The sequence below is a fragment of the Mustela erminea genome, chromosome 2 (genome assembly GCF_009829155.1).
Source record: "Mustela erminea isolate mMusErm1 chromosome 2, mMusErm1.Pri, whole genome shotgun sequence".
NCBI classification, from domain to species: Eukaryota; Metazoa; Chordata; class Mammalia; order Carnivora; family Mustelidae; genus Mustela; species Mustela erminea.
The window spans coordinates 79292505-79319831 of record NC_045615.1 but is presented as its reverse complement, the minus strand read 5'-3'; the positions used below and the strand labels follow the sequence as shown (position 1 = coordinate 79319831).

The 27327-nt window shown below is 36.4% G+C and overlaps 2 long non-coding RNA genes across 2 annotated transcripts in view; both read right to left on the bottom strand.

The window, feature by feature from the left end:
• Positions 1 to 27327, bottom strand: part of LOC116584689 — a 168285-nt gene that overhangs the window by 71662 nt on the left and 69296 nt on the right. The gene's annotated exons all lie outside the window — the stretch shown is intronic.
• Positions 15524 to 27327, bottom strand: part of LOC116584690 — a 33627-nt gene continuing 21823 nt past the window's right edge. The window contains exon 4 of the long non-coding RNA XR_004283285.1: positions 15524 to 15560. This is a non-coding gene — a long non-coding RNA (uncharacterized LOC116584690). The remainder of the gene's footprint in view (positions 15561 to 27327) is intronic.

Genomic DNA, 27327 nt, shown 5'->3' with positions numbered 1-27327 from the left:
GGACTAATGCTGGTTTTAGAAAGATCAGTCTGTAAGTTATTATTTTTATACTTCTAATGTCTATATTAATCCAATTATGAATTAGCAACCTTATTATCATTATTAGTGCTTACTGGTGGCTGATACCATCATTAAGTAATTAATGCAGATTACACTCTAAATATCTTAAAATTCATTCATTCAGCACATCTTTATCAAATGTTTATTAGGTACAATGAACTGTAAAGGATGTTTTAGTGATAAATAAAGGCATTGAACTGGAAATCAAGAACCTTAGTAGTAGTCAACACCTCTTTTTATCTACTAACTCCCATAATTAAAACATAAATATTTAAATAAACCGGCAGGCCAATTTTTCAGAATACCTCCAATGGAAGTTTGTCTCCAAAGGGACAAACTTTGTTCTGTTTTTAGTATATCTAAACCATATTAAGAAACCCAGCCCACATAATAAGATTTCTATTTCTAACACAGTAGTGAATGCTTGATATTTTTACTTTTTATTTCTAAATGCAGCTAAGTTCTAAGTGTTTCTGTGGAGGAAAGAAAACCAACAACAGAATCATTTGCTTTTTTTAATTTAAAAGGTTACATCTTCAAGTCATAGTTTCCACAATGAAAACATGTCCACTTGTTGACATGCTCTACTCTAGCTGAAATGACACGATCATTTCAACCCCTGAATTTAAAATTGAAATGTCTTTTCCTTCTTTCAGAAAAGAAAAAACCACCCTATGATTAAAACTCCCCACAGTTTCTTTTAAAGTGCTTGAACTTAAAAAAAAAAGAAAGAAAGAAAGAAAAAAGAAAGAAGAAAAGAAAAGAAAAAGAAGGAAAATTCCCTATTTTTATCAGAAATTACTCTTCCCACACAGACACTGTGGCTAGCTCAATGAGTATTGGCAAGTTGAGTTATTTACAAAAGTAGGCTTCCCTTCCCTCCATTCCCCCACTCTTTCCAGGAGTACAAGTGGACAGCTGCCTTTGAGGATTTCCTATCAGTTCCCCTGGCCCCTCCAAGCACTCATTTCTTTCCCCTTTCCAGTTGTGGCTTCCCTCAAATTGCTGAACTGCACAGAATGTCCTCTTAACCCCACATTAGTTGCCATAGGAAATTCAGTCTTTAGATGATATAATGTCTAAACAGTATCACCTACTCAAATCTTTCCAAACGAGAATATCTCTGAATAGCTTTTGAGGTCATTATTTGTCCACCAACACAGTCTTTATTAGGCCATCACCAATATTAAATTATATAGTCACCCAATACTTACTGAGCATCTTTATAATGCCATTTCACTTTGCTTGGTCCTGCAGGAAAAAATTTACTCTAATGACACTGTGACTGTCCTCTGGGAACTCATGCTCACAGGTTGATGTAAGACTACACAGATCTACTACAGAAACACTACTGAAGTACTACAACAGAGGGAAAACAAAAAGCAGAGGGAACAGGAGGTTCAGGAAGAAAGTAGGAGTTGTTGGCATTGCCAAGGAAAGACTCCATTGATACTTTGAGATCCAGTTAACTGAAAGATCAAAGAGCACAAAAAAATACTAAAATAAAGAGGGGCCACAATTCCAAACAACTAAAATAAAAATTGGCATTCTTTTTTTGGAATAAGGATCATCTAACAATATCTAAGTATTTATAACTCTGGGGAGATCCCTAAAAAATACAATAAAAATTCATATGAATCAAGTTTTAAACCATATTCATTGAAAGGCATCAAATATGTTCCCCCAGGGACCCTAGATAAGACTGGAGCTTCTCTCTAGCTTATTTCCATTCTACTTGCAACAGTCTACACTAATTGGTGCCACTCTCCCTCAAAAAAGCTCCTTTGGTGGTCTGAATAGCTCAGGTTTAATGAAGCCACAATGAGCCCTTCACCATATTCTTACAAAGCTTGGCCACATACAACTTCATTCAACAAACATTTGCTGAGCACCCACTACAGGCAAGGTTCTGGGCTGAAAATAAATAAGTAACAATGAACAAAATACAGTCCTTATATTAATACACTCACAACGCGAGGGCCTACCTACCTGTAAACAGTTGTCTGAAACAAAATGGGAGAGGCATTGAAAGAGTAAGGAAAGGAACTGTGGACAAACAAAAGAAGAGTGTTGAAATGGAGGAGGGAGTAAGAAATACTCCAGAGGGATCTCACAAGAAGGTGACCTCTGAGGAGCAGCTATAAGTATGTTTTCCCTTTTCTTACAGGACAGTAACCAAATTTCTCAGAATGAAGGCAAGAACCCAAGTATAAAGGGCCAAGAGTCAAATTAGAAGAGTTAAATAGGCTCTATGCAGGGATCTATACTTTAACCTTTAGGCATTAGGAAGAATTTTAAGCTACAGAAAAATTTTAAATAAAAATAATTTTAAACAAATCAAAACACAATGAATGCATATTTGTTATCTATATCTAATATTATACTAATGTTAGAATGTTATAATTAATGCTGTATTAATTACATGTATATGTAATTACTTTGGCAAAGTGGTGCAAAACAGATGGGAGAAATAGAGCTAAAGGAAGGAAGATGAATTAAGAAACTGTTCCAGTAGCTCAAGTAAGAGATGAAGAGAATTTGGACTTAGTGAAAATTGGAATTGAGAGAAAGGGACAGAAAAGTGCTTCAAATGTATAACTGATAAATCTTGATTTCCAGGTACATGTGTGAGGCTGGGAAACTAAAAATCTGGGAAGATATCCAGGCTTCTGACTTGTAGAGGAGGTAGGTACAGAATTATCAGTAAGGTATATTGAGCATAATAGAAGTAAAAATCTTTGCAATAGAAGAAACTAAGTTGATTGAAGCTTGTTAACTATGAGGTGCTCATGGATCACTTAAGATAATGAAGAAGACATTGGAAAAATTTATGACAACACCCTGTTCCCCATTCAAAGTTACATTGGGGGGGAAATGGAGAAAAGAATTCAGACTGATTATATCTTGGACTAAAAACAAACATTCAATATAAAGGTAGCTGGAAAGTTCAAAAAAACTTAGAGATTAAACAAAACACTTCTAAACAACATGAGTCAAAGAAAAAATCTCAAGAAAAATGGAAAAATGTTTTAAACTAAATAAAAATGAAAATACAACTTAGCAAAATTTATGGGATTCAGTGAAAACAGTGCTTAGAGGGAAACTAAAGAAAAGGAGACAGAACTAAAGTCAATAAACTAAACTTCCACTTTACAAAATTAGAAAAAGAAAATAAAATTAAATCCAAAGTAGATGAAATAAAAATTAGAACAGAAATCAATGAAATTGAAAACAGAAATAGAGAAAATCAATGAGACCAAAAGTTGGTTCTTTGAAAAGATCAATAAAATTAATAAGCCTCTAGTCGGTGTAAATAAGAAAAGAGAGAAACAATCAAAAGTATTCATAACAGAAATGATAAAGGGGACATCACTACAGATCTCATGGATATTAAAGGAATAATAATGGAATATTATCAACAACCGTATGCCCACAAATTTGAAAGCCTAGGTAAAATGGGTCATCCTTGAAAGATACAGTCTGCCAAAACTCACATTAAGAAGTAGACAATCAAACGATGTCCATATCTATTAAGGAAATTGAATCAATAATTAATAGCTTTCAAAAGAGAAAGAACAAGGCCCAGATGGGGTCACTGGTGAATTCTACCAAATAGGGAAGAAATTATGCCCATTCTCTACAACCCCTTCTAGAAAACAGAAGCAAAGGGAATACTTCCAAACTCATTCTATGAAGACAGCACTGCCCTAATACCAAAAAAAGGACATTACAAGAAAACTACACATCAATAACTCTTATTAACATGGATGTAAAATTCTCAGCAAAATCTTAGCAAGTAAAATCCAAGAATGTATAAAAAGAATTATGTATTGTGATTAAGTAGGTTTCATCCCACTTATGCAACACCGAGTCAACATTCAAAAATCAATTAATGCAATCCATGACATCAACAGGATAAAAATGAAAAATCACATAAACATATCAATAGAAGCAGGAAAAACATGGGACAAAACACAATACCCACTCATAAAGCTCTCAGTAAACTAGGAACAGAAGGTCACATCCTCAAGTTGATATAAAGAACATCTACCAAAAAATCTACAGCTAACATGGCATTTAATGGTGAGAAACTAGAAGTTTCACACTATGATCAGGAACAAGGCAAAGATACCCCTCTTGCCACTCATTTTCATTATCATCCTGGAAGTCTAGCTAATAAGACATCTAGCTAATATTTAGCTTATCTAGCTAATAAGACAAGAAAGGAATTAAAGGTATACTAATTAAGACAGAAGAAGTAAATTATCTTTATTCTCAGATGACATGACTATTTATGTAGGAAGTCTAAAAGTATTGATAGAAATATCCTAGAACTAATAAACCACCATATCAAGGTTGTAGAACACAGTTAAATGAAATCATTAAAGCCAATCATTTTCTCATACACTAGCATAAAATTTGAAATTTAAAACAAAATAGGATTTGTCCAATAAAAGTAAAATATTTAGGTATAAACCTAACAAAAGGGGCTCCTCGGTGGCTCAGTGGCTTAAGCATCTGCCTTTGGCTGAGGTCATGATCCCAGGGTCCTAGGATCGAGCCCCATGTCTGGCTCCCTGCTCAGCGGGGAATCTGCTTCTCCCTCTCCCCCTGCCTATCTCTCTCTCTCACTCTCAAATAAATAAATATAATTTTTTAAAAACTAACAAAATATGGACACTAGAAGATTAGAAAACACTAGAAGATTAGAAAGTATTGTATTTTCCTATATATTTGGCTTTCTGTTACACTGAGAACTTTTTAGTTTTAAGAATCATATAGTAAAGCGTCTTCTCCAGGGTATTAGTCCATGTAATGAAGCAAATCATTCAAGTGTATTAATTAAAGGAATTCAGTACTCAAGGTTACAAATGTGCTAGGAACTGAGGATAAAAAGACCAATAAGAGACAGCTCTGACCCTATTTAATTTGGGGTATTGAAGAGGGAAAAAAAGACAGTGAGGGGGAAGTCAAAGAGGAGAAAAGTTTAGAGTGGGATTTGGGCTTATATTCCCCTGGTTTGACCTACTTTATATTTTGTATTTCTTCTGGGAGTGGAGGTATAAGAAAAGTCACCTAAGATGGTTTACAATTATTTAAAGGTTTCCTACATGAGGCTCTGTTAACCAGATGGAACATGAGACAGCCAAACCTTGGAGTCACCCCCCTCATGTAGTTTCTTCCCTGAGTAGCACCTGAAAAGAGCAAAGGTATTGACCCCAAATAGGGTGTAAGACGTCAAACCAGAGATCACTAAGACAGGAAAAGTGCTTATCTTCCTAGTAGAAGCACACTTCAAAGGATTAGGCACATACTTCAAAGAGTGTTTACCCTCCTGTCTCTCGGATGCCTTGGTCTAGTAGCCAGTACTAACACCCCATTAGCACCTCATTAGCCTGGGCTCAAGAATGCTGGAAAAGAGTCCTGGACCTAGGAAGCATCTCTAGACTGAAACTAAGAGATTCCTCCATTTTTCTTAGCACTTTTATAAATGCTCCAATAGTCATCCATCCCCCAAAAGAATACATATTTCAGTTCTAAAGTTGGTATCAGCTAGACATATGAAACAAAGTAGGGCAAATTTTAATACCCAGTATCATATATCCAAATTTTCCTTTAAAAATACCCCAAAATTAGGCATCCAGGAACACTCTGGAAATGGGGGTCTCCAAACTCTTTACCTAATAATGAAATATGCCCTCAACATCAGATTTTTACAAAATAACTTGGTCTTTTCTGCTTTCTGTATACTCCCAATTCTGGCTGCCTGTAGACCATTTAACCCAACAATTCATAGTACAACATCTGGGATGTTGCAGACACCAAAATTCTCAAACAGCAGTTCAAAACATTCTTTCCTCACAAAAAAAGCAAAATCATCTCCCTGAAGATTCTATTATTAGCACATGGAATCTGCTTCCACAGCATCCTGTAAGAGAACTGGAGCCCCCTCTACAAATTTTCCCAGATTCATTCCACATAGTGCCCATCAGACTGAACAGCCACACACACCAACCTAACAAAAACTGTAGAGTTGCCAGATAACTGAGATTTTCAGACTTTGTAAGTGTTATTTGAATGTGACAGAAAGATCAAGAATTCTAACTTACCAAGGGGGAAAAAGAGTGCAACCTCTTGATGTTTTTTTGTTCAAAAGTACAGTATAGCACTTACTCTCTATACATAGCTAGAAAGAAAACTGGAAATATATGATGAAAATGAAATTACTATTATCTCGTTAATTAGTGGACATGTCTGATAAAACTGGTCAGTGCACTTCTCATCTCATGATCTGCTTGAAAGGTTGTTTTCCATAGAATATCGAGTCATGATTCCACTTGGGAATTCCAACTATTAAAGATTGAGAGAAAAAAAAAATCTTACTTGACATGTTATCTTGTGAAAACACATTGATAAAACAAACATCTCATCTGGAGGTCATTTTGTATGACATAAAAATAGCAAATCACGATGAGGCACACTTGAAAACTAATAAGATACTGTATCTTATACAAGTATCAATTATACTTTAATAAAAAGTGCTCCATTCACAGTTCTATACATGTTTTTACACATTGTTCTGAACCTTCCTTTTTTACTTGAATATTATATTTTAAGATAGTTCCATATTCATATAAGGATGGCTATACATTTTTCTTTTTAATGGCTATGTATTAGTTCTCTAGCATTTAACTTTACTTGGGATTATTTCCAGTTTAGTAAGCTAGGTGTGATTTTTTTTTTTTTTTCCCAGAATCTGGTTTTGGTGTAGTTTTGCAAAAATTTTAAAATGGAAGGCTTCCTCTACTCAGTTTCAGAGAAGATTCACGTTTAAAGTACCATGAGCCTTGACCTTTTTCAAAAGGACAACACTTCATTTTTTAAGCACATTTTTATTTATTTATTTGACAGAAAGAACACACACAAGTAGGAGGAGCAGCAGGCAGAGGGAGAGAGAGAAGCAGGCTCCCCACAAACAGGGATCCTGACATGGCGTTCAATCCCAGGACCTTGTGATCATGAGCTGAGCCAAAGGCAGACACTTAACCCGCTGGGCCACCCAGGCGTCCCAAGGGACAACACTTTAATAATTTGTTAAAATAATTTTCTTCCTTGTAATTGTTTAGTTTGAGTTTTCCCTGTCATCTGATACTAATTTTCGTTATATGTTCTTTCCTAGAAAATCATTCACGTATCCAGATTTCTAAATATTTGTGGAAAAAAAAAACTTAAACATTTCTTATAATTTCCTCTGGCTATTCCCCCCCCCCCCCGGCTATTTTTCCTTTGGTTTCTAATTTGTGTGTTTGCATCATCTTCTTTTTCTTTTTAATGAGGTTAACTAGTGTTTTATCTATATTGTTGGGAGACTGATTTATGTATTAGCTCTACTATCTTTCTGTATTCTTTTTTTTTTTAAGATTTTATTTATTTATTTATTTATTTGAGAGAGAGAGACAGTGAATGAGAGCATGAGAGAGAAGGTCAGAGAGAGAAGCAGACTCCCCATGGAGCTGGGAGCCTTATGCAGGACTCAATCCCGGTACTCTGGGATCATGAACTGAGTCCAAGGCAGTTGCTTAACCAACTAAGCTGCTCAGGTATCCTACCTTTCTGTATTCTAATTTCTTAATATTTGCTGTAATTTTTATTAAACTTCTACTTCCTCTTTCTTAAAAAATAGTTTTGCTGGGTTTTGTTCCCCCTAACTTACTCTGTTAAAAGGTCATATCATTTGTGCTTAAGGCCATAAATCCCCTAAGCATGGTTTCAGCTTTAGAACCTACGTTCTTGGTGTACCTGGGTGGCTCAGTCATTAAGCAGCTGCCTTCGGCTCAGGTCATGATCCCAGTGTCCGGGGATCCAGCCCCATTGGGCTCCCTACTCAGGGGGAAGCCTGCTTCTCCCTCTCCTGCTCCCCCTGCTTGTGTTCCTTCTCTCGCTGTGTCTCTCTCTGTCAAATAAATAAATAAAATCTTTAAAAAAAGAAACCTACATTATTGTATATAGTGTTTTATTGCTGTTTTTTTCTACATGCTCTGTAACTCCAATTCTGAACTTTCTCTTAAGCCTAAAACTTATTTGAGAATTGTCTTTCTTGTTGTTGTGTTTTTAATTCTAGATGGTTGGGTTTTCTTATTTTCTTACTTTATTTCTGTAATAAATTTCAAGTTTCAGTGTATTGTGATCCATGGCTACATTATGCCCTCTTTTTCTAGTTTACAAATTTATTGAGGTTTTCTTTGTGCCTCAACATAAGTTTGCCTGTTTGTTTTTAATATTCCGAAAGCATTAGAAATGAGACCATGTTCTCTGATTTCAAGTCAAGGAGAATGTGCATACATATATATATACACACACACATACTATATGCATGTGTGTATACACACATACTATATGTGTATATATATTTAGCTTACATACATACATACACATACTATATCTATCTAGATCTATCTATCTATATGGTTTAGATTTCATCATGTACCTTTTAAAAAATACATGGGTATTCTTGTCCCTGTATTCCTTTATGTTCGAGATGATGTGTCTGTGTCCTATGTACTCAAACAGCTCAGCCGGGTCCAAACTTCTCAGACTGTCTGGCTACACTTTCCTCCCTCCACAACTTTCCTTTCTTGGATTCATCGTTTCCCTTCTGTGACCTTTCATTTCACAAAATTAATACTGTCTTTAATCTACTTGATAACGTGGAGAATTATATGTTTGAAATGTTTTTTTCTACTTATGGGCGTAAGTTCTACTCTGATGCGAATTAGTCATCTGGTCCACATCATGAAAGTAATAATAATAATTTGAGGACTCTCTCCATGCCATTTCACATGGATTAGCTCCTGTTCCTCCTCCTTTTGCATTCAATATCTGTGTATAAATCCCGTGCTCATGCTTTCCAGTAAATGATATCCTTGAATGAAGAGAGTTCTTTCAGGACCGGTCAAGACTGGTGTAGGAGGAGCCAGGGAGAAAAACTGGGACAGCAAATATCTTGAATTCAAACATATTTTCTCAAAGTACTTTCTCACTAATTTTCAGGCCTGGGTGTGTCCCCAGTTACAATGCTCCCTGCTTTCAAGTTGCTAAACCTCCATTTTTCTGTCCCCATGCCCAACACAGGGTGAGGAGGCTATCTTGCTGGGGCATTGTGGAGCACCTCTGGGTGTCCATAACTTCCTAACAGACTATCCTAAAAATAATGTAGGTATTTTTACATCCACGTGCATTTTTACATATCTGCATAGTACACATAGTAAGTGTACTATGAATTTTGCTGATATAAAGGACGTGTAGTACAGAGTTTACAAAATAGTCACAAAAAGATCATTGTAAAGTCCTTAGAGCCAATTGATTCTCTCAGAATGCTTTTATTGAGTTTTGCCAAATTTGTTCTCAGCCTTTAGATGTAACTGACAAGGCAGTGTGGTTCTGACACAAAGGTTGGATGATATGGGCAGTTATTAATAAGATGAAAGAGAAACAGCAAAGATGCCCATCTGGGAAACTCATACTCTCATCGGTGACTTGAGAGCTTACTAACCAAACCAAATAATAGATTCAAACACTAAAAGGATACTTCTCAACTTTTTGTGCTGCAGACATGACACTGTTCATTTGAATCAGCATTATTGTTTTCTCTATCATTTTAAGTCCAAATAATAAACAAATAATAAGCGAAGTGCTGAGCTCAAGCATTTGCACATTTTCATGGTATAATATTCCCACAACGGCTGATTTCAAGCTACCATTGTGACATCACTGATCACAGGGTTGGGAGGAAATGCACGGAAGGGCACTTTCATATAACATTTTTACCAATCGGATACAATTGATGTAAATACCTCAGGAACATATGCAATAATAAAATATGGTAATTAAGGAGTGATGAGATTTGAGTACTTATTACCTTTGTTTTTAACATTATTGTAAGTTTATAATTAAATTTTTCATGACTGTTTTTTAAAGATCAACTGGCAAAATTTCAAAAAAATTTACAAATTGGCTCTAGAAAGCGGACCATGAGCCAACGCCAACATACGATGGTGGTCTTCAGCTGCTGTGATTCCCCAACAAATCCGTTTGCCTTCTAACATCTTCCCTCTTCCTAGTGGTCAGACTACTCATAACAAAAAGGGATATCTTCATCATTCTGTGCGCACAGCCTGACCCTGCTCCTCCCCGGCCATGTAAGCCTGAATTCAACAAGCTTCCTGCAGTGAATCCAAACCCCCAGACCCTTTCATCCCTGAGAGAGATCTTTGGTTGGGCTTTTCAGGACTGAGCACCCAACTTGTAAAGCACTCCAGTCATTACTGGGGATCAGAGATATATGTGGCAGCAGACCGAGGTCATCTCAGTTTGGTCCTAAAGTCACTGTTTCCCGCACCTATACTTGGCTGGCATGGCTTGCGTGTGCCCAGTTTCCTTGAAGATGGCCCTTCTTATTTCTTTTACACCATTGTTATTTTGTATTATTTCAAGGAATAAACGGGGATGCAAACACATATCCTCTGCCATCTTTAGCCAAAAGTCAGCATTTGGTTTTTAAATGTAAACATTTTCACTTGAGAGTCAGGTTCCTCTTTGTAAATGCCCTTGAGATATATAATCTAAAAGAGGTACCATGAGAAAATTAAGTATGTCAGTACCAAAATAAATGTTCCTCACAAAAGAAAGTGCTGAGTATATAGGGAATGATCACAACAGTGGGAGAAACAGTCCATCTATATGTTAGGACATATGCCAATGCTATACAAATGTTTAAAAAACTAGATCTTTTAATCCCCAGCTGAAAAGCATTACACACATTGTTTAACGATAAGAAAGGAGGAACTATCTACATGTGTTTCCCATATAAACGGAAGAGACAATTTTTGAGGAGGGAAAACAAGGACATTGACTCACAATCAAGTCATTCCAAAGTGGTGGAGTCTGTGGTATTTATTCTCCGTGTGTGGAACATTTACAATTAAAAAAAAAAGATAGCCCACATCATTCCCACAAAGTCTATTTGCTGAAAGGAAACATGTCATTGCACTGAAGAGCTCCAGAAGAAAAACAGAGGTATGTGATTAACATTCTGTGTTTCTTTCTTTTTTAAATACAAATTTGTTTCAGAACATTTTGAGATATATCCTAATATTTAACATAGGAATACTTGAGCAAATGCTCATTTGGGTGTGTGTATTTGTTCTTCAAAATTTTCCTCCAAATGAGAGACGGAAAAAAAAAAAAAGACAATACGACCTAGAGCAACATAGAAAAATTTGTTTCTGGGAAGGACGTGAAAGGATCCATGAGGCAGCAACAAGGCATTCGATGTGACGTTACTTATCAGGCCAAAGTTGGCTATCTTCCCACAGGAAGGTGTAGGAGGGTAGCCCCAGCAAATCTTATCTTCAAAGCGAGATAGATAGTCCCTAGAGGAACGATGACTCCATCGAGTGTTCACGGAAGAGTTTCCAGATAAATAATGTCTTTCCACAAATAATTTGCTCTCGAAAGGCAGCCCCCAGACATGGGAAGCCGAAGGAGTGGCTAAGGGCTGTGGAATGTTCTGAACATGAACAGTAAAGAATGTCAGTCTTTGTAATTGAGAAATGAGATCACTTTGAAAAAAAAGAAATGTCTAGAACCAGGGCTATTGCACAAGGAAGGCACGTTTTTTAGAGCCTCAGAAAAAAATGCATTCTCAAGATTAATCTTTACATCTGTTTCCAGAGGCTTCATTCAAAAGTTGACACTTTTGTACAAAGAACAGCCTAGTGCTGACTGTGACAAGCAAGCCACATCGCCAGCGATATACTAGGGATGCATAAATCTGCGGGAGAGAGGGCAGCACGCTCGCTGCATCCCTGCAACCTCTCCTTGCCCCCGAAATTTGGAGGCTTGGAGTAAAAAGAGAAAATAAAAGCAATATAGAGTGTGAGAAGAAAGTAGCCTAATATATAAAATGAAAGACAAAGGCAGACTGGATTATGCCAGCAAGCCATCTGCACAGCTGAAGGCTTCTTCCAGCAAAAAAGGCCCCACTGTTCCTGAATCAATTGCTTCCTATTCACAGGCTCATTGTATAGGGCGAAATTCAAAATGGCCCTCGGGAAATTCTTGCCAATCCTGTGGGCTGAATTTAGGTTCTATTTTTCTCTTTCTTTTTACGACCCGAGGATGTAAGTATGTATCAGTGCTGTAACCTTGCCAGCGTTCACTGGAATGAGTCAAAGGGACCTGGCATTAAATCACAGGGATTTGAGCTGCTAATAAATACAGCAGGCCCCATCCATTGTTGATTAATTCTGACTGAAATCTAAACACCAAACAACAAACACTCTTCTGAACTGCGTTGGTACCCATTAGTTTGATGTGTTTATTAGACAGGGCTGTGTTCTTTCAAGTTTATTAACAACAGATTAAAAAAAAAACTGCAAACAAATCTAGGTTTCTTTTTATGATTTAAAAGTACGAGTACCATTTGCTAATGTTTTTAGGGTTTGACAGCAAATCCAAACAAAGCTAAAACATACCATCATGTCAAATTAAGATCCTGGTACAAAGTATGAATAGTTATTGTCAATGCACAGCTCCCGTTATTCTTCAAATAATCAAAATTTCTACCTAAGTTTGTAACTTTCAAAGTTGTCATGTTTTTTTAAATCCATCTCTGAATAGAGATTTAAGGAGTATCATAGGATGAGATGTAAAACCTCTACAAGTGATATAATCTATTGCATACTTTAAAAGATTATAGAAGATATTTCATGGTATTTGCTTATAGTTATCATATAGCAGCCTTCCTAGAGGTTCATTCTAAATTGGACCAACTAACACATGGACATGAATATGCAGTATATTATGTATTAACAGAGCTTAAAAGTGAAAAAATTTATAAGAAAATATTCAGTGTGCAAAGATAGTCAATGATGCCTCAGTATTAAGAATTCAAGAGATCAAAGACTACAAGTATAGATTTTCAAACTTTAAATATTAACTCTGGCTCTTAATGCTTGGGTAAATCCTTGAACATGTCCAAGGTATATACTTTTAACAACCTGGTAGAAAACACTAAAGTCCCCCAAAGTCTCAAAAAAACCAGTTTCTGCTATTTCAAGTTCATCAATGGAAACAAAGATATAGAGACACATAAGCCATATTTACAGCCCAGGGAAAATTCCATAAAGTATATTTACCTTAACTTAAGCTGTCTAAAAACTATAAGTAGATTTTACTGGCTTAAAGATCATGTATATACAAGGAGATATACATATACATATGTATATGTATGTGTATATATATATCCTGTTAATAGTTTCTGCAAACCATGTAATTTTAATGACTCTTTAAGTAATGTGTGAAGAGGTGAATAATTTTCAAGTTTTGACTAAACAGAAAACTTCTCTTCAAATCTAAAGTCTTAGGAGAGCCACCATATCCTAAGGTCATGTGAGGCAACATCTTGATTTGAAAAGCCTTCCATAAGTGCATCTGCTATTGCATTCATTAAATATTCCAACCCAAATCTGTCACTGCAATATCTGGATTCTCCCCAGAGCTTCCCAGACCACCAGAGCTCAGCAACTCCAAAATTAAATCATTACCTCTTTAATCCTAAATCATGTCCTCTTAATTTGTACAGCATGTAAACTTCTAAGCTCTTATACTCTACTTTTTTCATGAATGCATAAAAACAACGAAAGTGAAGATCGGAAGACAACTTTAACAGATTATAAAATTGATTGGTCTATTCAACCCAAAGGTTACCGTTATTATGGTGGTACTGGTGGTGATTATGATTATGTGAGTCAAGAGTAATGTTGGATTTTATGACATGTGTAAACAAATCCTTTTTACCAAAAGAAAGCATTATAATCATTTCAAAGACCATATGGTATGAAAAATACTGCATTGTGTCTAAAGTGGTAAAGATCCAAGCACCTCATTAAAAAAAAAATGTTATGTATGTTTCATCTAGTGTGTGCCTCCATGACTAATTGGTTGATAACTGAGTAGAGAGAAGAAAAGACGAGGGAAGAGGTGTAAAGAAAAGGGAAAGGGAGGGGCAAAGCAGAAAGAGGAAGAAAGGAAAAGCATTTATTGAAGCACAACATAAATAATATTTTCAATCAATGACAGGCAATCATGAAAACTGAAAAATAAAAGGATAAATGATACTAATTACCAACAATTAATGATAAATATTCTGCCTCTATCAATTAAAAATTTAGCATTTTATAAAACTAAACTTTGCATTGTCAATTTTTTGACAAATACGTCGATACAATTAGTGTCTTGTTATCTTTCAAGGTAAATGCAGAAAATGGGTAATTTTATGAAAAATTCATTTAGTTTTTTTTTTTTTAATCCAATTTGAAGCAAAATTCCTCTATCCAAAAAGTAAATGGTATTTTAGGTTGGCATCCTAGGCCCTTAATAATGTAGTCCTACAGGAATTCCAGATTTATTTCCTATGGTGCCCTAACTTCACATTCATGTGGTTTTCTTCCTGCCCTTTGTTTTATGTACAATGCTCTTCCTTCTATATCCATCCATCAGTTCTCCAAAGACTACCTCAAAGACAGCAGATTTAATGAAAAAAAATATAAGCTCTGAAACAGATAACCTGATCCAGAGGAAATCTAGATAAAGGGAATATGAATGATAATTACATAAACTACAGTATCTTAAAATTGTAAGCTTATATATAGCTTCCTCCTAAAATTGCACCCTGAGCAGGATTATTATTTTTCTTAAAGATTTTATTTATTTATTTGACCTAGAGAGATAACAAGTAGGCAGAGAGGCAGGCAGAGAGAGGGAGAAGCAGGCTCCCCACCGAGCAGAGAGCCCAATGCGGGGTTCGATCCCAGGACCCCGATACCACGACCCAGGCCGAAGGCAGAGGCTTTACCCATGGAGCCACCTGGGTGCCCCTATGAGCGGGATTATTATCAATCTCTATATTCATTTGAAAATCAGCCTTCTTTTGGACCTGTTAATTACTTCTTGAGTTCCTACCATATTCTGAGTACTATTCTACCAACATCAAGGTGTTATATCTTCTGTCCTTTCTTGATCCCCAGGTTTTGTCCTAAACCACCCTTAAAACCACTTTGACACTTAACACATTGTGTCTTTTTTGGTGTTTGGGTTTTTTTGTTTGCTTGTTTGTTATTGATTTTCATGTCCTACAATATTAAAAAGCCCTCAAGAGCAAGGTATTTGTCCTTAGAGCTCCCAAATGTCCAGCATGTGGCACATAGAGAATGCGTGGTGATCACTTGTTGAATTAAGACACAAAGTTAAGGGGCACCTGGGTGGCTCAGTCGGTGAAGTATTCAACTCTTGGTTTCAGCTCAGGTCACGATCTCATGGCAGTCATAGGATCAAGCCCCAGGTCCGGTTCTCAGCTTGGCGTGGAGTCTGCTTCAGATTCTCTCCCCTTCTCCTTCCCGCTCTCCAAGACTCTCCTCTCTCAAATAAATTTTTAAAATCTTTAAAAAGACAAAGAAGAAGAAGAAGAAGAAATAAAGCTGACTTTTAGAGAATGAGATTCAGAATACAAATCCACTTTAGCACCATGAGCAGATAGCTAAAGCCCAAATCACAAAACATGAGAAAGGATTTCTGAAAGCAGTGTGGGTACAAATGAAGAGAACCAGTGAAAAGGACCCTAGAGGTACAAAAAGAGCTAGCAGAGTAGTTTTCTCAGAGGCAGTGCAAAACCTAAATCCCATTTTTGTAAGAATTGGAAGCATGTGTTCTGCCTGGTCTCAGGAATTTCCCTGTGCTGGGTTCCAAAAAGCAAAGAAGAAGGGGACCACTGGGAAGCCATACAACTAAGCTGTAATTACAGAGAGCAATGGAGGAAGAAGAAAAACTGACTGGAAAGAAACAAACAGACACATACCCAAGGGTCCCCCCCCCCCCAAATAGCTGCCTATCTCCATAAGAAAAGTAAAAGCTAATCAGTAAAAAAAGTTTATTTATTTGGCTGGCATGGCTTGCGTGTGCCCAGTTTCTTTGAAGATGGCCCTTCTTATTTCTTTTACACCAATGTTATTTTGTATTATTTCAAGGAATAAACGGGGATGCAAACACATATCCTCTGCCATCTTTAGCCAAAAGTCAGCATTTGGTCTTTAAATGTAAACATTTTCACTTGAGAGTCTAAACGTTTTATGCAAAAGCCTGAGCAGGAAATACAAATTACAAATGCAGACTGGTTTCCAGGAAAAATTGTTTTCACTGAGGGGATAAATAGCATGACTAGACATTTTTACCATTAATCTGAAAACCTGAAGGAAGTAATAGTTTCTATTATGCTAGAGTGCAAATCCGTAGATACAAAATGCAAGAACCCAAGGAACGATAAGGCTACTGGAGAAAATGCAACATGAACTTACAGCTCAAGGAAGGAATGGAGGAAAAAATGAAATTATCACATAAATGAAGAGATCAACAGGATTAGAAAATAATACATAGGGAAAGTAATGAAAAAAAAATTTCAGATCCCAAGGAAGAAAATTAAAATAATAGAACCACACTTACTCTTAAATATAATTCAAGAAATATTTCTGAAATGAAAGAGAATTTGAATCTATATGCTAAGGAGTACAATGTGTCCGAAGAAAAACTGACCCATAATTATCAACAAGAATAGAAACTAATAACATTTAAAGAAAAGGTCTCCTTGGTGTCTCAGTTGGTTAAGTGACTGCCTTCAGCTCAAGTCATGATCCTGGAATCCCAGGATGGAGTTTGCATTGGGCTCTCTGCTCAGCAGGGAGTCTGCTTCGCCTTCTGACCCTCCCCCATCTTGAGCACACTCTCTCTCTCTCTCTCTCTTTCATTCTTTCTCTCTCAAATAAATAAATAAACCTGTACAGACAAAAGTAAGCATTGGGAATTCAGGCAAAAATACCAAGTGACTTACAAAAAAGAGAAAGTCAATCTCGCATACTTTGCAAAAAGCAAAATAGGGTTAAACAACAGAGAAGCCCATGTATAGTAGAAGATAGTGGAAATGTAACTATACCAGATCTAGAAGACAGAGTAGCTACAAACAGAAAATCTTTCAAGGAAAGTGAGCATATGATTTTTCACTCAAACTGTCAATCAAGTATAAAAACAACAGACAACCCTGCACATGCAAAGAATCAAGAAATATTCCTCAAGATTATCTATTTCACTAAAGGAGACTCTGGACAAAGAGGCTCAGGGCAGATTGCTTCAGGTATGGAAGTAAATAAGGAGCCAAGAGTTTGAATTTGAATTGTGGTGGAGTATGGTGAACCAGTTCCTGTCCACCAGAGCTAAGATACATGCAGTTATATGAACCAAATTGGACTTCAGTAGGCTGTTCATCTATTCTAATACTCTAGGGTCCAGGATCAAACAACAGCTGCCAAAGGTTCCTGTGTATCAAACCGCTCCATGAACTCTTCCAACCTTGCTGCCAAATTTAGTAACTATACTGCCTGATGGCCTCTGATTCCTTCATGCCTTCCTCCTTGAAATCAGGTGATAAATTTCAATAGCACTATCTCACACCTTACTTCCTAGAAAGTTGTTGTCACTGCTCCAGTGATGGGCCCACATCACCCTATTTCTCAATGCCTGGTAGAGAGAGTATGTTCTGAGCCCTTTAGGATACACAGTGAAGAAGTGAGTGAGTGGATATATATGATAAATCCACTCCTAAATCTTTGGATCCCTTCATCAATTTTTACAAAGGATTTTCTGACATCTTGATTTCATTTGGTTTAGAAGGACACTCAGGTCTCAAGCCAGCTAACGAAGACAGTGAGGACCAGTCCTATATTCTCAAGCTTGTAGTCCACTCAGAGTATCTAGTAAGCGAACCCAGATCAGTGCAATAAGCCTGAAAATTTTGTGCTTCCCTTCCTGCTCTAGCATCATTATATTCTGTCACATGCCTTTTCCCCAGATTTCCTCTGACATGTTACCTAAATTTTGGAATGATTTTGTTACATCAATATCTCATTCCTGGCCATATCTGCAGTTGTATCCCTAAGGCATATTGGGATTTGCAGGTAAAAAGTGACCAAAGGGTGATAGAGGTAGAGACTGTGGGGACCAGACAACCCTTATAAACTGCCTCAAATGAGGCACCACTAGCCTTACCAGAGAGGTAAGGAGGAATGCCTCTGCTAGTTAAGGCAGCACACAATAATTTTATGATTCAAGGCACTAAGATTCATCCAAATCTACACCAAAGGCCATATTTTAAGTATCTGGCTTCACTTTTACTAATTAATATCTTGTGTTCTTATAAGAGATTTGGCAAGAATGTGAAGTCTTCTCCTATTGGAACACACAGGCTCAAGTTCCTTTTCTCAGCTATATTAGCCTTTCAACTACAAGATAACATATTTATTTAGAGCAGTCAAGGAAGATCCCTGTACCCAGTTTCTTAGCCAAGAATTTAGAACCTACAGCCTGCCACCATTTTCTTCAACATTTTCCCACACAGCCAGAGACAACTATCCTACCTCATCTTGAATTTTTCATTAATATCCCAATGGTCTAATATAATAATAGATACTTGGTTGGACAAAACACACATTTAATATAATACCCAGTTTGAGGCTATCACAATGATATTTTAGGTAGCTTTTTTGGGGGCCACTACGTGCCATGAACTACTACTATTTCGTTTTCCAATAGTAACCAGATAGTAACTGCATTCAAATCCAACCAAGTCAGATAACAAATAACAATTTTCTGTCTTTAAAGGCCTAATGCCATAACCCCACTTCTACTATTAAATATTGTATCCATGGAGGTTCACCCAAGAAACAAAATATGTTCTAGCTATTGTGACAATAAAATATTTAATTCAGGGAAAAAGCTGCTTCTGAAACCATTGGAATGTCTAGGACATCAGGAGTTAGGAGTCTGCCTCTGGAAATACTGAATTCAAAAACATATCACAGTGGCTATACTCTAGAAATTAGAAAGCTTCAGCAACTGTCTCTCAATAACTCATGAAATGGGTTATCAAACACTAGCACACTGAATGCAGCTCTTCAACTACTGCAACTTCATTTCTTTTTTTTTAAGATTTTATTTATTTGTCAGACAGAAATCACAAGTAGGCAGTGAAGCAGACAGAGAGGGAATGGGAAGCGGGCTCTGCTGAGCAGAGCGCCTGACATGGGGCTCGATCCCAGGACCCTGAGATCACAACCCAAGCTGAAGGCAGAGGCTTTAACCCACTGAGCCATCCAGGTGTCCCAGCAGCCTCAAACTTTAAGTTACACAGGTCAAGGAGAGTCTCAGGAGGCTGCCCAGCTACTACAATCTCAGGAACCAGTATTGCAGGAAACTGATTTCAATCACTTAAAATTCTTCCCGGCATTCATGTTTCCATGACCTTGATTGCCATTAGAGGTAAGAAAGTGACTTCTGCCTCACTTTCTCTCTTCCAAATATCACAAAAGTACATCTAATTGGCAAAATCTGGTTGGTATCCAGAATCCTACTGGGCAAAATTCCAGAGGCAGAGCAGACTCCCTGGAGACCACATGTCAAAGGTATGCTGAAAGATAGACCCTGGGTCATGGGAAGTCATAAGACATTCTGACAGTTTTTTACCCTTTATGACAGACAAGCCAAATGGGAACCCCATTGCTTTCTGTAGTCTCTGCAACCTTAACACCACTACCACCCACCACCATTTACCTAATTCACACCCACCTCTGACCACCACTTGGTCTTAATTTCTTACTTCAGCCTCTTATAGGGAGAGGCATATTCTGAGCATATATCTCTCTATTTAATCACTCACTCCATTAGTTTGGCCCAGATTATACCAATAAAATAGTGATCAGAAATGTAACCAAAGCCAACCAGCAGAGACAAATTTTGGCATAAACCTAACTAAGGTCCCGTTTAGGTTTCTGAAAATATGAAGCCATTACTGAATAGTGGAAGATGTAAGAGGAGCCTATGTCTATGAGCAAATGATGTATTTATCTCAGACATAAAAATAGGGGGTCATTTATACATTACATACATTTATAAAATACACATATATTAATATTTTAATGTTAATATAACAGGTTCTCATACTTGACTAAGTTCCAAGCTCTAAGGTATATATCTAAAGATCTTTACACCTCCATAGGACTTAAGAAAAAGGAAGGATTTTAGCAATCATCTTTTCCATGGTTTATCCCAATAACCTAGGGTGCTATATAATGTCTCTATATAATATCATCTTGGTGAAAACACCTCTGCAACCAAAATTTTAAAATGTTTTATTTATTTATTCAGGCTCTTAAAGAAATATCAGAAGGACAATTGTATTCTTTTATACAAAAACTGTCCAAAGAGAAATTATCTGTCCCCTTACTGCTTTCATTAATACTCTATACATACTTTGTCATTATTTCCCTAATTTCTTACCATCAATAACCATCAAAAATAAACACCCAAACCTTCTCTTGCCCCTCTCTTATTTATTAAAAGATCTACTTTGCCTGTTTTCATTAGTGTTTCTCCTTATTTTTCCCAAAGTTCAGAGATCCTAGGAGCTGATTCACCCAATAAAACTAACTCCTCACAGGGAAAAGTTTTGAATGATTATATATGAAAAATTGGGGGACCTTGCTGCGTATGTATATATTCATAAAATGGGCCTATTTACCCCTTATGACCAAATAGAAAACCAAAACTTGAATAATTGGTTTGAGCATTTTACAGACTAACCCAATGGATGTGAGTTCCTGCTTCTTAGAAAAACTGAATTGCCAAAAAAGGAAAACTGACTGGAAGCAATTTTTGGATTTGAACTAAATCAGCAGGTAAGCTGCTGTATTTCTGCCAATAGCCAAATCACGATAGCACAGAAAAAAGCATTTCTCCTAGACTGGATCCAAGAAACATTAGAAAAAATCCAATGACATAATTTCTAGTCAGTTCAAGAGGTTTCATCTATGAGTGATGTGCAAATCTCCAGTTAGGTAATTTCTTCACTAATAGAGAGGGAGAGAGAGCAAACATTTGTTAGTGATGGCCCTTAGCAAAATGTTTTCTTTAAAGGCAATTCTATTTCCATGTCTATTTCAGAAGAGCCTATAGACTGGCCTATCAATCTCAATGAATTCATGAGAAGCCAGTTATTTAGTCAAACAAGAAATGGCAAATATGATATGATCCATTCCAGAAACCACAGAAAAGGCAAAAAAATGAATGAATTCTGGTTTATGCAAGAAAGGAATTTATTAATGTCAAAGAGAGAAACTTGAATCTAATCCTCAAGAGAAAATATACGCAGCAAAATGTACACCTCTAATACATGTTACTAATAAAAGTACAAATTAAAAAGAAAAGTTTAAGACATTTCCTAATATTTTAGTTTGTGAATAAATAAGAACTAATTTCTTAGTGGAAAGAACAATGGTTGAGATATAATAGGAGCTCTGATTGGCTTCTAGACTCACAATTTACTAGTTGTATATTAAAGGTTCCATCTTTTAACTTGGTCAGCTAGTCAGTAATGCAATTATCCATTTATTGGATGTCTAATACATTCAAAGTAACAAAAATTATGTACAGAACAAAAACAAAAGCCACCATTACCTGATGGAGCCTAGACCCAGTGCAGGGGAAAGAGGTATACATTAAACAAACAGAATCTCAGATAAATATATGTTCATTAAGAAAGAGCCAGGAGAGGGGCTCCTGGGTGGCTCAGTCAGTTAAGAGTCTAACTTCAGCCCAGGTCATGATCCCAGAGTCCTGGAATCAAGTCCCAGGTAGGGTTCCCTGCTCACTGGAACCTGCTTCTCCCTCTTCCTCAGCCGGCCCCTCCCCACTGCTCATGCTCTCTCTCTCTCTTTTTCAAATAAATAAATAAAAACTTCAAAAAAAAAAAAAAAGAGAAGAGGAGAGGAGAGGCAAGGCAGGGTAGGGCAGGGCAGGGCAGGGAAGGAGAAAGAAAGAGAAAGAAAGAAAGAAAGAAAGAAAGAAAGAAAGAAAGAAAGAAGAGAGGGACAGAGAGAGGGAGGGAGAAAGGAAGGAAGGAAGAAAGGGAGGAAGGGAGAAAGAAAAAAAAGAAGGGCCAAGAGTGAGAAAAAGGAAGTAGGAGAGGAAGTGATGTTTAATCTGAGACTGAGAATGAGGAGATCGCTGGGCAAAGAGTAAGTTAAGAGGACACCTCAGGTGGCAGAAAATGCATGTGCAAAGGCCATGAGCCTAAAAAGAAGTTTATTTTAAGGACCAAATGAAGGCCTATACTATTGAGTCATGTAAGCAAAGAAGAGAGTGACTTCAGATGGGATTGGACAGGGTAGGCTGGGGTCAGACCATGCAGATTTGTACCACGTAGCTTAAAGAATATTCATGTAACATGGATAAAAATTGAAGGTTTTTAATGATGGAAAAGCTGGGTATAACTAATAGTATAACCAATAATTTCTGTAGATCTCCTCAAACGTGAAATCTAAACTCCTTACTGTGCCCTAGGTAGTATAGCATAATTAGAAAATAACAAAAAAACTGTCCTAGGAACAACTGTAGTGGAAGTAAAAACAGTCACTTGTTTTCCCTATAGCTGGTATGCTACCTTAATCAAATATGTCTATCCAGTAGGGGAGGAAGAGTATGCTGTTTAAAAAGCATGTGGTAGGGGCGCCTGGGTGGCTCAGTAGGTTAAAGCCTCTGCCTTCAGCTCAGGTCATGATCCCAGGATCCTGGGATCGAGCCCCGCATCAGGCTCTCTGCCCAGCAGGGAGCCTGCTTCCTCCTCTCTCTCTCTGCCTGCCTCTCCACCTACTTGTGATCTCTGTCAAATAAATAAATAAAATCTTAAAAAAAAAAAAATGTGGTAACCATATTCCCCATTAGAAAATCAGAACATGAAAAACACAAACATCATAATAGAAACAAAACAAAAGCAAAGGAAATAAAGAGGAGTTTCACATAAGAGAAAACTCAAATTGTTAATAATCTTATGAAAAAGTATTCAATCTCCTTAATAATCAAAGAAAAACAAATTATGGAAAAGAAGAGGCTTTGGGAGTCTCTTATATTGGCCATTTAGATTGGCCAAAACTGTTTAAATGTTGGTATGTGTATAGTGGGACTGACACCTCCACGCTCTGCTGGCCGGGCCTGCAAATGAGTAAAACCTTCCTGCAAAGCAAATTGACACTGTGTGTCATGATGGCTATAATATTCGGTAATTATACTTCTAAGACTTTATCAAGAAAAAGAGTGAAGAGATATATGATTTTTTTAACTTTAAATTTTAATGTTATGTTATTCGTTTTAGTAAAAAAATGAAGAACCTAAAACTACAAGTATTTGACTATCAGGGAATAGTTAATGAGACAATAAATGATATAATATGCAGCTAAAAAATTAACACAATAATATGTCTAAGTGTCATAATTGAGAAAGAAATGTTTTAAAGACTAATGTGTGATGTTAACTGACTAGAATTTAAATAAAAACTTGGGGAAAAAAAGACTAATGTGTGAGGTGTACAACAAAAAGCAACAAAGCTTGGCTAAGATACACTCAAAATATGTGATCAGAATATTGAGTTAGGACTATTTCTGACAGTATAGAAGGGCTAAGAAGACAGTCAAACTCTTGGGGATCAAAGGGGTATGGATTCTAGTGATTCTCCTTCTTGATTACTGGATTGCTGAAGGAGTGTATCTTAAGAAGTAAGGTGGTCAGGGGCGCCTGGGTGGCTCAGTGGGTTAAGCCTCTGCCTTTGGCTCAGGTCATGATCTCAGGGTCCTGGGATCAAGCCCCACATCGGGCTCTCAGATCAGCAGGAAGTCTGTTTCCCCCTCTCTCTTTGCCTGCCTCTCTGCCTACTTGTGATCTCTCGCTGTTAAATCAAGAAATAAAAAATCTTAAAAAAAAGAAGAAGAAGAAGTAAGGTGGCCAAAAATAAACAGGGCACCATAGGAACAAAAGTTAACCTATACAAAATTTCAATTTCCAAAACTGAATTAAGGTGATAGAACAATGCTAGTGGTCACAGAAAAGAAACTAGAGGAAGAAACTACAAATAATTTTAGGAGAAAGACAACATTATCCTAGGCCTAGAAAGACCTAGCAAACAAAGGCGGGGAAAAGTATCTTGAAATAGCAATTAGAATGAGAACTAAATTGTCAACAGAAACAATGAAACATATTCAAAATTACAAAAGAAAAGACCACCAACCCAGAATTCTATACTCATTGATGGGATTTCTTTTTTTTTTTTTTTTAAGATTTTATTTATTTATTTGAGAGAGAGAGAGAGAAGAGTGAAAGACCAAGAGGAAGAGACAGAGGGAGAGGAAGAAGAGGGATTGAATCTTAAGCACACTACCCACTCAGTGCAGAACCCAACACAGGGCTCAATCCCATTACCCCAAGATCATGAACTGAGCTGAAGTCAAGAGTCAGACACTTAAACTGACTGAGCCACCCAAGCACTCCCACATTAATTAATTTTCTTTTTTTTTTTTTTTTAAGATTTTATTTATTTTTCAGAGACAGAGGGAGAGAGCGCAAGTGAGCACAGGCAGACAGAGAGGCAGGCAGAGGCAGAGGGAGAAGCAGGCTCCCCGCCGAGCAAGGAGCCCGATGCAGGACTCGATCCCAGGACCCCGGGATCATGACCTGAGCCGAAGGCAGCCGCCCAACCAACTGAGCCACCCAGGTGTCCCATTAATTTTCTAATGAAAAACAAAATTTACACTCATAGACTATTCCCAACTTGGTCATGAAGGTTTTTTCCTAATACATTGTTCGATTTGGCTTACCTGATATTTTGCTTAAGAATCTAGTATGTATATTTATGAATGAGTCTGACCATTCATTTTTATTCTTTATTCTCTCTTTGTTAAGTTTTCATTGTCAGGGTTATGTTAGACTCATAAAATAAGTAACTGATTTTTATATGCCTTGGAATAATTTGCACAATATTGGAATTACTAATGCTCTAACTGTTTGCAAGAACTCTTCAATTTAAAAAGTCTGGTCCTTGTGATTTCTTTGTAGGAAGAAAACTTCTTTGTAGGAAGGTTTTTTTTTTAGGTATAGGTTTGGCATATTTAATGGTTATAATATTATTCCAGTTTTCTATTTCTTCTTGAGTCAGCTTTTCAGTGCATTTGGCCACTTTATCTAAGTTTTCAACATTTTTGGCATAAAGTTCTTGAGAACAGCTTTTTATTATTTGTTGTTAGTATCAGAAACCCATTGCCCTTTCAATACTTATAATTGAATATTTGTGTGTTTTCTCCTTTTTACCTTGATTAACCTAACTGGATATTTGTCAATTTAGTCTCTGAAAAGAAGAGGACATTTACTTTATTAACATTCCCTATTGAATTTTATTTACTCTTCCATGTATATTTCTGTGGTATTATTTCCTTTCTCCTGTTTTCTTGGGGGCTATTCTGTTGTTCCTTCTCTAATTTCTTGAGATGGAATTTATTCATTATTTTTTATCCCTTCTTTTATAGTGAAAGCATTTAAGACTATAAATATCTTACTATGTAGTAGTAGAGCTGAACATTACAGTATTTTATATGTTGTATTTTTTACAAAGTTTAGTTCTTAAAAATTTCTAAAATCCATCATGATTTTTGACTCACGAAATATTTAGAAGTATTTTTTTCCTTTATTTTAAAAATACAAGAGTTTTTCTAGTTATGTTTTCGCTACCAGTTTCTAACAATTGCTTGGATGCTGGAGAATGTGATCTGTGTAACAACCAGCTTTAAAATTTTTGGACCTTGTTTTATAGCCTACTGTGTAGCTAGTTTTATTAATGTTTATGTTTTTATTTAACTGTATACTGCTTGTAAAGAGATCCTTACCAGTTTTCTTTTAAAATTGGGTATTAAGGAGGGCATGTATTACATGGAACACTGGGTATGGTGTATAAACAATGGATTTTGGATCACTGAAAAAAATTAAATAAAAATTTTTTTGAAGTTTTTATTTTATCTCCACTTTTGAATAATAGTTTTCACTGGATAAAGAATTCTAGATTGACAGTTATTTTCTCAGAAAATATTATTTCATCTAGCTAGTCTATATTCACGTTGCATATCTACATTAGGGTTGACTGCAGTTAAACATTCTTAGAGATTTTTTTCCCCCTTTACCAGCATCAATGTTTAAGACATATTTTCTTGAAGTTCTCACTTAGAAGCATAGAAAAAAGAAAGGTTGTAGTCATCCTTATTCAGATGGTATAGTCCTTAGAATCTCCACTTTATGGATATCCCTCCTCATAGGCAACTTGGGTAGGCCCGGGCTTTGACCTCCATCCTCTGAGCTCAGGTTCAGTAAATATCCTCAAGGTGAAAGCCAGCTTCACTGCTGTGCTTACCTGAGTTCCTCCTTTTGCTCAGTACCTATGCTGAATACCCTCTTGTGGTGTTAACAAATGATTGCATATCAAAATTTTTCATCCAGCATTTTAAATTGTTTTCAGGGGAAGAGTGTTTTCTGGTCCCTAGAATATCATGTTAGAGAAAATAAAATTGTTTCCAATCAGTTTTTAGTATCCCACTTTTAATATGAACAAACAACCAAAGATCATCAGATATTTTTTTCTAAAGAGAGAGAGAGAGAGAGGAATATATATACCCTGGGTATAGAGGGCAGAGCCCAACACAGGACTCGATCTCACAATCCTGAGATCATGACCTGAGCCAAAAACAGAAGTCGGATGCTTAACTGACTAAGCTACTCAACATCCTAAGATGATCAGACTTTTGAGGAAAATCTCTATCATGAAAGATCCAGACAGATACAGTTGGGGTAGGGAAAGGGAGAAGCTTGGAAAAACGGTAACCATTGAAGCAAAAAAAGAAAACAGCAAAAACATTCATATCCTCAGAAGCATAAGAAAAGACATTGTATCTCTGAAACAAAAACAGTTTAAATCAATACATCAATAGAACCTAAAAGAATGCTGAAAATTTTTAAAAAAATCTTTTAGTAGTAATGAAAATCAATAGATGTATAAAGTTAAGAAAAGCCCCAGAAAAATAAATTTAAAAATAAAGATAAGAGATAGGAAGACTCTGAGAGAATAAGAAAAAAAATAAAGAAAATCAAAGAAGCAGTCCAAGAGAAACATCATCCAACTAACAGTAGTTTTACAAATGAAGGACAAGAAAATTTATCAAAAATAAAGGATATGATTTTTCAGATTTAAATATTCTTCTGCATGCTCAGCAAACATACAAACAGGTATACGTTAATGCA